The sequence below is a fragment of the Pteropus vampyrus genome, unplaced genomic scaffold (genome assembly GCF_000151845.1).
Source record: "Pteropus vampyrus isolate Shadow unplaced genomic scaffold, Pvam_2.0 Scaffold261, whole genome shotgun sequence".
NCBI lineage: Eukaryota > Metazoa > Chordata > Mammalia > Chiroptera > Pteropodidae > Pteropus > Pteropus vampyrus.
Genome location: NW_011889042.1, coordinates 2,446,786 through 2,458,518, shown reverse-complemented (window position 1 = coordinate 2,458,518; position 11,733 = coordinate 2,446,786). Strand labels below are relative to the sequence as shown.

Genomic DNA, 11,733 nt, shown 5'->3' with positions numbered 1-11,733 from the left:
TTTTTTTTTCCTCCGACTGCCCTCCTTTTTAAAGTTTTAATGACACTTGGATTTACAGAATCTGAACACCCTGCAATTGTTGCAGACAAACATTATGCTGCGGCTGGGGCAGATGGGCCCCAAACAGAAATAACACTTCTCAGTATGAATATTGAACCTGCATGGGGACCCACTGGCCAGAGTAGAGTTTTTCTTGTTTGTTTCTTTTTAAATAATCTATATAACACAACATATAATTACTGTATATATTATTTTATCAATTGACTTCATTCTCATTAAAACCAACAGAAAGTATAGTTTTACATTTCTGTATGACAGTCCATCATATTTATGAATGGACTATAATTCATTATCATTTCCTACTGCTGGACATTTAGGTTGGTTTGATTTTTCAGTACTGTAAATAATTCTAGGTTCTGGGGAGAGATGGTAACTGATCACCTATAAATTTAACTCCCTCCCAAAACCCTATGAAAACTGCAATAAATAAATTTTTTAAAAGGCAACAACTCTCGAGGATGGTAAGAACAAAGGGGACAGCGGTAATATAATTTTGACAGTCATAAAAGATATATGACTGAACTAGACCAGGGACACCCAAACCTTAAGCCAGTTCTGGGGAAAGCTGAAAACTAACCTAACTGACACTGCAGATTCCTCCAAAAACCTCAGATTTAACAGTATCAGAACCTCTAGAACCAGGTGAAAGATGGGAATACTAGAAACCAGGTTGATGAAAAGCTGTTTCAGAAATATCCAAACATCTCTCTCTCCCCTCATGCTGCTCAAGAACCGCTTCACCCTGGCACTATTTAGAGTGGTGAGAAACACCGGAGGAGGGTGCAACTACAGCTCTCTGGAGAAGACCCTAAGCTCAGAAGAAAGCTTAAACATTTACTGAAAAGAGAGTGTACACAGCATCCAAAGGCTGAAGGCTGAGACCTCCTTCCTCTTATTCTCCATTTGGTGTTCAGAACACTGGTGAAGGGACCAAAGTTTTGCCATCCCCAAAATGTGCCTTTTTAAGCTGTTTATTAAGAAACAAATGACTCGGAAAGAACCTTTGACCCTCCCCATTTTCTAAGAGATTCTGATGTAAAGGTCTGTGTCAGGAAGGGAATCTTAGCATATTCACCTTAGGATTTTTCAAGTTAGCCTAATTTGAATTCAATATGAGAGAAAGGTTGCTATTTCCCCCTTCCAAAATCCCATCACTGCCCTCTTTCTCCTTCGTCCATGATGGCATATAAACCTCAACTGCTGATGCCTCTTAGGATCTCATTATGGTACTCCGAATATGCACTTATACAGTAAACTTTGGACATTATGTCTCTGTTAATTTGATTATTAGCCCAAAGGAAAACTAGTTTTTTTAAGACCCCATACTTGCAACCAAGCCTTTACCTTCCAGAATACTGGAAGTTTCCTCTGAGGAATGTGACGACCCTAGAAAAAAGTCCCAAAAATGTTGATATGGGCTTTCTCTACAAAGGCCTAAGCAGATCACCTTGCAGTGAAATAGAAAGGCCACACATCTCTCCTTGCCCCTCAGAGCTTCCAATTAGCACCCTACTTGTTAATATGAGGAAACAATCAAGGTCCTCTGAACCATCAAGGATGACCAGACATCTAACAAAAGTTTATAACATGAAAGTGCCAGAGTCAACCAACCAAAGAAGACAATTTGGAAAAAACAGACTATGCAAAGGGAAGAAAACTAAAAAAGAAAATAAAAACTATTATTAAAATCCTCAAAGAGATAAGAAACTCTTGCATTTGAAAAACAAGTACAAGAAGCTATAAAAAATAGAAACTAAGTACGAAAAAGAGAGGTCTTAATGATGAATATAGAAATAAAAAATTGAATACATAGGTTATGCAAAAAGATAAACAAATGGAAATAGATTTTTTAAAAATTAGAGCACCACTGTAGCAGTTCTAATATCCAAATATGGAGAATTCTAGAAAAATTTTAATCTACGAAGAGGAAATCACCAATGAAATAATACAAGAGAATTTTCCAACATTAAGGTTTCCTGGTTGAAAGGGCCTTCATCATACAATGAATGGCTGTAACACCAAGGCACATCATCAGGAAATTAAAAAACAAAGAGACGATTCTTCAACTTTTCTGAGACAGAAGAAAAATGTCAGTAACATGTAAGATCAGAAATCAGAAAGCCATCTCAATAGCTTCTGGCAGCTCAAAGTCAAAGCGATACCTTCAAAATCGTGAAGGTAAATTTGATACCCATTTTAATGATTACACCTATACAGTAGGCTGAAAGAGAAATGAGTTTAAGTACAAGAAAAATAGAAGCTGATATATCTTCAAAAAGATTATCTCCAAGAAAACAAACAAACAAACAAACAAACTTAAACTAGTAAGATTACCTGATATAATTAATCTTGTAGAAAATAAGAGACTATTAAAAGATATGGGAAGAAATAGGAATGGGTAAAAGAAAAGTAACCAAGTGAAAAAAGCTAAACGGAGGAGAAAAAAAACTACCCAAAAGAAAAACAAAATTAAAGGAAATTAAATGACATTCAATGACAATGCTCTGTTGTGAATGTTTACATAGGAATAAACACAATATTGATTTAACCAAATGGTTTTTAAACTATATTAAGAAAAACAGAGAAGAGATGGTGGTTTAACAGGAGAGCTATATTCTCGATTAGCATTACTGAAAACAGACAATGTCAAAAATAGATGTCTCAAAGGATACTATTATACATATCTGTTTAAAACCATGGAGGTTTGGAAATGTCAGTAGAATCAAATTTTAGTTGATTTAGAGTCTCCCTCTAAGGGAGACCTGGAGGATGGGAAGAGGTGGCAAAGAACTCCATTTATAAACCTAAAGGGACTATCTGACTTTTTAAATGAAGTGTGTTACTCTGATACAATTTCAGAGTATGTTACAAAATATCTGTATTTTGTCTCTCTCATAATTTAGTTTTAAACGGAGTCCCAGAAATAGTACTCAGGTGACTATTTTTAGTTATCAGGTATTTAAACCTAAAAGCCAATTGAGATCATATTTTTAAAACCAGGCCCCTGGAGATATTGTAAACCTGTTCGAATTGCTAAGGTTCTGGAAGGGACTGGAAGTACAGATGGACAAGGATTCATTCTAGGAAGCAGCAGCAGGAACTGCTTCTACAAGACAGGTGAGCATGAGTATGGAGATCACTGGAAATCCTCAGAATAGCTGGATTTGGGAACTAGGAAGGACCAGAACACACAATACCCTAAAATGGAAACATAATCAGCAGCATAAAAAGGATGTCATCTGCAGACACATTCCAGTTGCCAGTAACTGTTTGACAAAAACACTGCTAGGGGCCTTTAGAAATACCCAGATCCAATTCAGGTGTAATATCATTTAGTAAAGGAGAGCTGAATTTGTTCAATTACTGTTAACTCTCTGAAATATAAGGAACAGAAGATGGTGGCTCCCTAAAACAGGGTTCAAAAGCTCTAAATTGGATGCACTGCAGAGAAAAACAGCTGTTTAAAAGGGTAATATACCCTGGTTATTTCAACGCCCTCAAGAATCCAGATTTTAAATTGACCCAGAGAATAACAAAAGAACCGTCAGAAATAAATCTTAATCTTTCTTTTTTCACCATAGACAAAATCAGTCGAAAGTAGATAAGTTAGTACTCCATTGCCACAAATTAGGTGGCCCAATTTTCCTGCTTAACTCTACCAGTCCGAAAAATGGGTCAAATTACAACTCAGCAACTCTCCAGGGTAAGCCAGGAAACCATCCCTCCCTATAACACAAAGATGTTCCCAAATAAAATTTTCTCTAAGTGAAAACCCTGGTACCCAAAACTTTGCAGTAACTTAAACTTAATCAGCACTGCTGCTAAACACAATTGAACCTTCTTTTAGAAAACAAAAGGAGAGCGCGAACGCAGTCCCCCACTACCGCAAATTATGCAGTCGAGTTTCCCACATTTGAGGAAATCGCAGGGCCAGCACATTCGGAGTGCAATGGGTGAGCCTCACCCGGGGAAAACCACCTTTGTGATCATGCTATTTCCCTGCTGGGTAAGTATGAATTTTTCGAAACTGCGGTCTTCGTAGTCCCGTGTGCATAGTACTTTTTAGGTATGGTTCTAACGTAAACTTTTCCCTAAAAAAGCTCCATATCTGACAGAAAATTAAATCAAGCACTCTGAAACTCTTGCAAAGATTGGCAGTCTTTTGAAAGTTCCTCATACCACATCCCTAAATACACAAGGGTGGGAGAAGCTGTCTTTCCCAGTCTGAACCGGAATTTTTCATCTACGTATCACACGCCTCCACGATGACGTCTGACTCAGAGACTATCTAGGCTCTGAATCTGCCTTTTCTCTTGCTTTGAAAAAGAAACCACTGCCTACAAAGAGCCTATTAGCATATGATAACTCCTGCAGTTTCTTTTGGTTTTGCAGCCGGCTAGAAACTATAGACTTTTCTTTCATAAGTGTTGAAATCATACACATAATTTCCAAGTGTGAATCATTCTAATAGTAATAACAACAACAATGTTAATAGTACCACATATATGATACTATATGCCAGACACTGTTCTGAACCTTTTACATAAAATAACCAATTTAATCTTCATAACTACCCTATGAGGTACCTACTATTGTTATCTCCATCTTTACAGATGTGGAAACTGAGGCAGAAAAAGGTTAAGTAAATTTCAATGTCACACTGTAATTATGGACTCCAGCCAAAATCCACTTGATGAATGAATCCTCAGAATGCTCGGACTGGCCCATTTCATACATTTGCTGCATTCCTATTGTTGGAGCTGTAAGAGTGGTAAAGTGTAAAAGATTCGATCCCTGCCTTCAAAGAACTCAGAGGCTATGAAAAAGAGAAGGCAGATTAAAGTGAAAAATCTGTGAAACTTTCTCTGATTTTTCTCCTTACCCCTCATCTCAAATGAGAATTCCTAGCTACTAGCCTGTGATGGTTTCTTGAAGCAGAAGCCTCAGCCAAGGGATGGCTCCTTCCCAATCCTGGCTGCTCTAGAGAAATAAGAGATTATTAGAGCAGGCTCCCTGGAAGGGATAACATTGGAGGCAGGTCTCAAGTGGGCAGACATAGTATGATCGTATTTATGAAGGAAGAATAAAAGATCTGGAAAGAAATACAGAATAAACAGATTTTGGAAGAATGCGAAGGAGGGTATTTATGGGTGCTATTTATCAAGAAGCCAATTTATGTAAAATGAAAATAAACATTAAGAAATGAAATAAAAGGGAGAGGTAGGACTTGGTCACATAAAGATGGGTACTATAGGCCATGAGGAATGTGTCCTACCTAGATACAGCCATGTTGCTCTTAGAGATGGGGGTTAGGGGGTGAGGGATGCCTGTTCATGGAGAACAGGCTCAAAAAGGAAAAATAGGGTGTGATAAGGGACTCTAAATGCTAAGACTTCTCAGTTTAGGCTTTGGTTGCTAGGCAAATGGAGTCTTTTGAAGGTTTCTGAGCAGGGGAATTAGAGGTTCTAGAAAAATTAATCTACCCATAGTACTAGGACAGTTTGAGAAAGAGATGAAAGAAAGAGTTATAAATTGGGAGAGAAAAGAAAGGGGATAGAGAGCCCTGTAAATGTGGTTGAAAGGATGGGTCAAGGTCAGGGTCAAGATAAGGGCCCTGTACTTAGAAGGGCTCCACATTTGGTTTAATACTCTGCTATCGACATCTCAAAATTCTTAATCATTTTATAACAAGCAGCTCTCATTTTCATTTTACACCAGGTCCATAAATTGCTTAGCCATGAGAGGAGAGATGATGTAGTGCATTTGGACATATGGAGCAAAAGAGTCCTACTCAATAATAGACAACCCAACTAAAACTTAAGACAAAAATAATCTGAATAGATATTTCACCAAAGATGATATACAGATGGCCAATAAAGACATGAAAAGATACTAATATCATCAATACTTAGAAAAATGCAAATTAAAACCACAACGTACCCACTACACACCCACACACAGAAAAATGGCTACAATTCAAAGAAGCTGGCAATACCAAATGCTGGCAAGAATATGGAAAAACTGAGACTGTTGTGCATTGCTGGTGGGAATGTAAAATGGTAAAATCACTTTGAAAAAGTTGTTAGTTACTTCTTTTTTAAATTAAAAGTAAAGTTGACAAACAATATTATATTAGGTTCAGTTGTACAACATAGTAATTTGACATTTATATTCCTTATAATGTGATCACTGCAATAAGTCTAGTAACCATCTGTCACCATACAAAGTTATTATAATAATATTGACTAATTTCCCTATACTGAATATTACATCCCCATGGCTTATTATTTTTTTTAATAACTGAAGGTTTGTTCCTTATTCCTTCACTCTTTTTACCCATTCCTTCACCCCAGTAGTTTTTTAAAAAAGTTAAACATACCACATGACTGAGTCATTCAACTCATTATGTGTTTACCCAAGAAAAATGAAAACATATATCTACATAATGACATATATGCAAATCCCCCAAATAGCAATATGCATAATAGCTCAAAACTACAAATAACCCAGGTATCAAGAGAAGGATGGATAGAGAAAATGTGGTATATCCATATATAACAGAATACTATTTTAGCAATAAAAATAAATAATGATAAAGGTAGCGGTATAAAGCTCAAAAACATTATGCTATGTGAAAGAAATCAGACACAAAACACTATATACTATATGATTCCATTTTACATGAAATGTCTAGATAAGACAACTTTATGTGGAGAGCAGATCAGTTGTTGCCTATGGCTAGGGTTGGAACATTGGAACGAGAAGCAATGGCAAATGGGGCCAGGGGAATATTTGGGGGGGGGGCCATAAAACGTTCTAAAACTGGACCGTGATGATGGTTGGGCAATTGTATACATGTACTAATCATTAAACTATATATAATGGATGTTATGTGTATATTATACCTCAATAAAGCTGTTAAATATGTCAAGAAAAAATAAAGCCGTTATCTTTAGAGATACATACTAAAATAATAATGGCTGAAACACTATGACATGTGAGGTTTATTTCAAAATAGTCACTGTTAGGGGTTTAGCATATGCAGTTACAGATGAAACAAGATTGGCCTTAGTTGATCACTGCTGAAGCTGGGTGTGGTTAAATGGGAGTATACTGTATTATTCTATTTTAGCTTACATTAGAAGTTTTTCGTAATATAATAATGGCTTAAAAAAATAAAGGAGAGTTCCAAGGAGACCACCCTTTCCCTTATGATTTTAAGTACTTTGATATGTTGATACCCTAGTCTTCCCATCTGTGAATGGGAGTGGGTGGAGAAGAGAAGCAGGAGGGACAGCCCCCTTGATTCTATATCTCACAGGTTAAGAAAGGTATTAAAAGTACAGATCGTATGTGGGCATCATCTTTTTTTCCTTTCTTTCCTCTCATATCCCGCATTCAATCCTGAGGGATTGAATTAATTAATAATGTTGTTTTAAGTCTTCTTGGTTTTTCCCTAAAATTATGTTCAGAATCTGACCGCTTCTCATCACCTCCAGGGCTATCTCTTTGATACAAGCCACTCTCATCTGCCTAGAAGTTTGCAGTAATCTCCTAACTGATCTTCCTTCTTCCCTCCTTACCCCTTCAGTCTACTAACATAATAGCCAGGGATACTGCTAAACCTGAAGTCCAATCATGTCACATTTCTGCTCAAAACTAATCTAACACAATTCTGAAGAAATAGAAGAGGAGGGAACATTTCCTTTTTTTTTTTTTTTTTTGACTGGAAGTAGGATTTATTGGCGGGTGTGAGTAAGAAGCGGCCACTGAAGCCCTCAGCAGTGCAGGATCCACCATTTGTCCAGGGGGCCATGATTAGGGATGTATTTGACCCCACAGCCATCTGGGACAAGCTGCTTTTTAGCCATCACATCCTCAAACTTGTCTGTATTAAAGCATCACTTCTTGGAGATGTGGATTTTCTGTAAGCCAGGTAACTTGAACTTGGTCCTGGGTAGGACCTCAATCACATGCTCCTAGTTCTGCAGCTTGGTGCAGTGATATGGCCTATGTAGCCCCTGGACACTATGCCCTAGGGCTTTCCAGAGGCACCCCACATACCTGTCTGGAGCCTTCAGCCCCGGCACAGGACAACATCTTGTTGATGAGAATAGCATGGAAGGGGCGGAGCTGCACTCCTATACAAAAGCCATCTTGGCCACAGCTTTTCACCATGTATTTGTTTGCACCAATATGGGAAGCCTCCAGGGCTTCAAAGGAGAGCTGCTCACAAGCATCTGACACCATGTAGCCACAGAGTGGGAACTCACCCACTTTTGCCTTTTTCTGCTACAGGTCAAAGATGCAGATCTTGGCATTAAGGACACCTTGGCAGAAGGGAGACTTTGGGAACCACTTGTTCTTACAATACCTTTAACCCCAAGGCGATGAGGGGGACCATGGCAACAACAGAATTTTCAGTGAAGCCTAGAAGGGTCAATTTATTTTATGAAACCAACATTACTCTGATACTTGAGCCAGATAAAGACCATATAAGAAAACTATAGACTATTATCCTTCATGGACATAGACACAAAATTCCTTTAAAATTACAAACCAAATCTAGCAATATCAAAAGGGTAATACATCATAATCAAGTGGGGTTTATCTCAGAAATGCAAAGTTGGTTTAACATTATAACATCAATCCATATAATTCAGCATATCAACGGATTAAGTAGATATAGAAAACAGTTAACAAAATTCAACAACCATTTATGATTAAAAAAACAAAATATGAGTAGCTTGATAAATGGTATCTATGAAAGTCCTATAGCTAATATACTAAATGGTGAAAGACTGAATGCTTCTCCTCCAGATTAGAAACAAAATAAGCATGACTACTTTAACCACTTTTATTCAATACTGAACTGAAGATCCTAGCTAGAGCATAAAGCAAAGAAAATAAAGTAAAAGCCAATAGTTTAGAAAAGAAGTAACACTGTCTTTATTCACATGTCATGATAATTTATGCAGAAAATCCTAAAGCATTTACCCCCTAATCCTACTAAAACTCATAACTAAATTTAACAAAATCACAAGATTAATATATGAACCCTTAGAAAACAAAATTAAAAAATACCATGTATAAGTAATAAATACTCCGCATGTCCCTACCACTCAAATTTCTCCCCACCCTTTCTTCTATCACCCTACATAGTTTATAATATCATTAATTAATTCTTTTAATGGATGGAAGGGGCAAAATCATAACATTTTCTTTTAAACCCCAAAGCCTTGCTAATATTCTCATCTTTCCAAGTGAGATGTCAATAAGCAATAAAGGTATATGATTTAAAGTTACTAAGGTAAATGGTTGAAGAACTAAAAATTGTTCTATATGTAATAAAGGACAGAAGAGAAAAGATCCTGGGGAATGTCAGCTGAATCTCTAGTATAAATACCAGCATAGATATATTATTTATTGAGGTAAATTTGAAGAAATAATTAAGAGTTATGGGACAAGATGAGAAAGGGTGGGTCAGGGGAGTTTTATTTTTCAGGCTGGGCCTCTTTATGTGGTGTTTCTAAACTCACATGCATAATGCTACTTTCATAAAAATTATTTTGGGGAAAAAACAAAAACATAAATCAAGGTCTAGGAGAAAACACAAAAAAGACTATCACCCCTCTTATAACTACTCAGCTCAGGAAAGTATAAGCTGTAAATTATAAACTCTGAGAATTCTGCAAAATAATCTATCACTTAACGCTCTTACTCAGCAAACTGAAGAAAGTCCCCCTTAAATTCCATACCCCCTTTTATCCTCTACTCAATCTTCGCTAGAACTCTCTTCTTCCATCTACATCTTGGTAACAATCAGGTACAAAAACAGAGGCAGAGTGGTACAAAAACAGAGGCAGAGTGGTGCAAAATCAGCCCTCTACTGGCCAAAAGGATAACTGCACCCCACTCTACTAGACACCTCAGTACTTATGTGAACCACACATGCAGAAACCCCTGCCCACGTTGACACAATAACCTTGTAGCTAGAATAAAATAGGGGAGAGCATGAACGCAGCTCCCCACTACCACAAATTATGCAGTCGAGTTTCACACATTTGGAGAAATCTCAGGGGTCAACACACCTGGCGTAGAATGAGTGAGCCTTGCCCTGGGAAAAACCACCTTTGTAATTATGGTTTCTCCCCTGCCAGGTTAAGTATGAATTACTGGTGCTGCCTGGCATCCCACCCTCAGATTCCAAACACTCAATACATACGGTCACTCTTTTCATGCACTCTTTAGATAACACATCATAATCAAGTGGGATTTATCTCAGAAATGCAAAGTTGGTTTAATCTTAGAAAATCCATATAATTCAGCACATCAATAAAGACTTCTCCAAACTGTAAAAAGCCAGACCATAACATTTTGAATACTGTAATGTTTGCAAAAATCATAAATGTATGTACATTGTGAACAAGACACTATGCTCTTTTACATACTCCAAGCATCTTTTTAGTTATGTCATTCTATATCTCCTGACAACTCTATCTGTGGGTTTTGTTGATGGAGTAGGTTGAATAATGGCCCATCAAAAATATCCAAATCCTAATCTCTGTAATATTGCCTTACTTCGTGGCAAACCGAATTTTGCAGGTGTGATTAAGGTGTGATTTGAGATAGGGAGAGTATCCTGAATTATCTAGGTGGGCCTGATAAAAGGGAAGAAAGGTAAACAGAAGGTAACCCAGAGAAGATGATACATTGTTGGCTGTGAAAATGGAGGAAGGGACAACAAAGCAAGGAATACACACACTAACCTTGAGCCTGCTTTTGCAAAAAAAGTAAAACAAATTTCTCTGTAGAGGAAAAGAAACCCTGATGCTTTTATAACTGGCCACCAGAAGCAGAAAAAGGTATCCACCTATTTAAACTAACAAACTCTGACGAACTTACTACATTCCAGTAACCCACACCCATGTAAAAAACAGAACTATAACAAGACTAACCAGGACCAGCAGCAACTCAGATTCTTTCTTTAACAGGTTAAATCAGGGGAGAGCGCGAACGCAGTCCCCCACTACCACAAATTATGCAGTCGAGTTTCCCACATTTGGGGAAATCGCAGGGGTCAGCACACCCGGAGTGCAATGGGTAAGCCTCGCCCTGGGAAAACCACCTTCGTGATCATGGTATCTCCTCTGCCAGGTAAGTATGAGTTCATTCTCTTACCTGGCACCTCACCATTAGATTTAAATCACTCTAAAGATAGGATCACTTTCCTCACACATCCTATTGACCCCTTAAGTTCCAGAATAAAGAGTCTCCAAACTATAATTACCATGCAGCAATATTTTGTATATCTAGACGTTGGCAAAATCTTTGGAAATGTATGTCTAATGTAAGCATGACCAGTAGTCACTGTGCTCATCTGCATATTCCACACCCCTTTTGCTGATCTCATTTAGTGCGTCCTTTTCCTAGTATAGTTAGTGGTGCTGTTCATAAAAAACAAAGGTAAAGACGCTCTACAGATTTAAAGATAAACAACATAAATTCCTTCGAGGGCTTGGCACTAATGACATCTCTGTGATGTCTGGCACAGCTCAGAAAGCCGCTATTCACATAACTGAAAGAACAAGTCTGAAAAGGTGAAATTTGGCAAAACTCCATTTGAAAACGCAGACCATGTATTGCTAAAAATAGATTGTCAGTTCAAAGTTT

General features: G+C 37.5%; 3 non-coding genes and 2 pseudogenes across 3 annotated transcripts; all 5 read right to left on the bottom strand.

Moving 5' to 3' along the window:
- LOC105302152 overlaps positions 1-5,349 on the bottom strand; it is an 11,093-nt pseudogene extending 5,744 nt beyond the window's left edge.
- LOC111729408 lies at positions 3,913-4,074 on the bottom strand. The gene has a single exon (XR_002776230.1). It is a non-coding gene; the product is annotated as a U1 spliceosomal RNA (small nuclear RNA).
- Positions 5,350-7,476: 2,127 nt separating the features above from the next.
- LOC105302151 lies at positions 7,477-9,816 on the bottom strand (annotated as a pseudogene).
- Positions 9,817-10,064: 248 nt separating this feature from the next.
- Positions 10,065-10,229, bottom strand: LOC111729409. Its single transcript, XR_002776231.1, has one exon. It is a non-coding gene; the product is annotated as a U1 spliceosomal RNA (small nuclear RNA).
- Positions 10,230-11,061: 832 nt separating this feature from the next.
- Positions 11,062-11,225, bottom strand: LOC111729407. Its single transcript, XR_002776229.1, has one exon. It is a non-coding gene; the product is annotated as a U1 spliceosomal RNA (small nuclear RNA).
- Between the last annotated feature and the right edge of the window lie 508 nt (positions 11,226-11,733).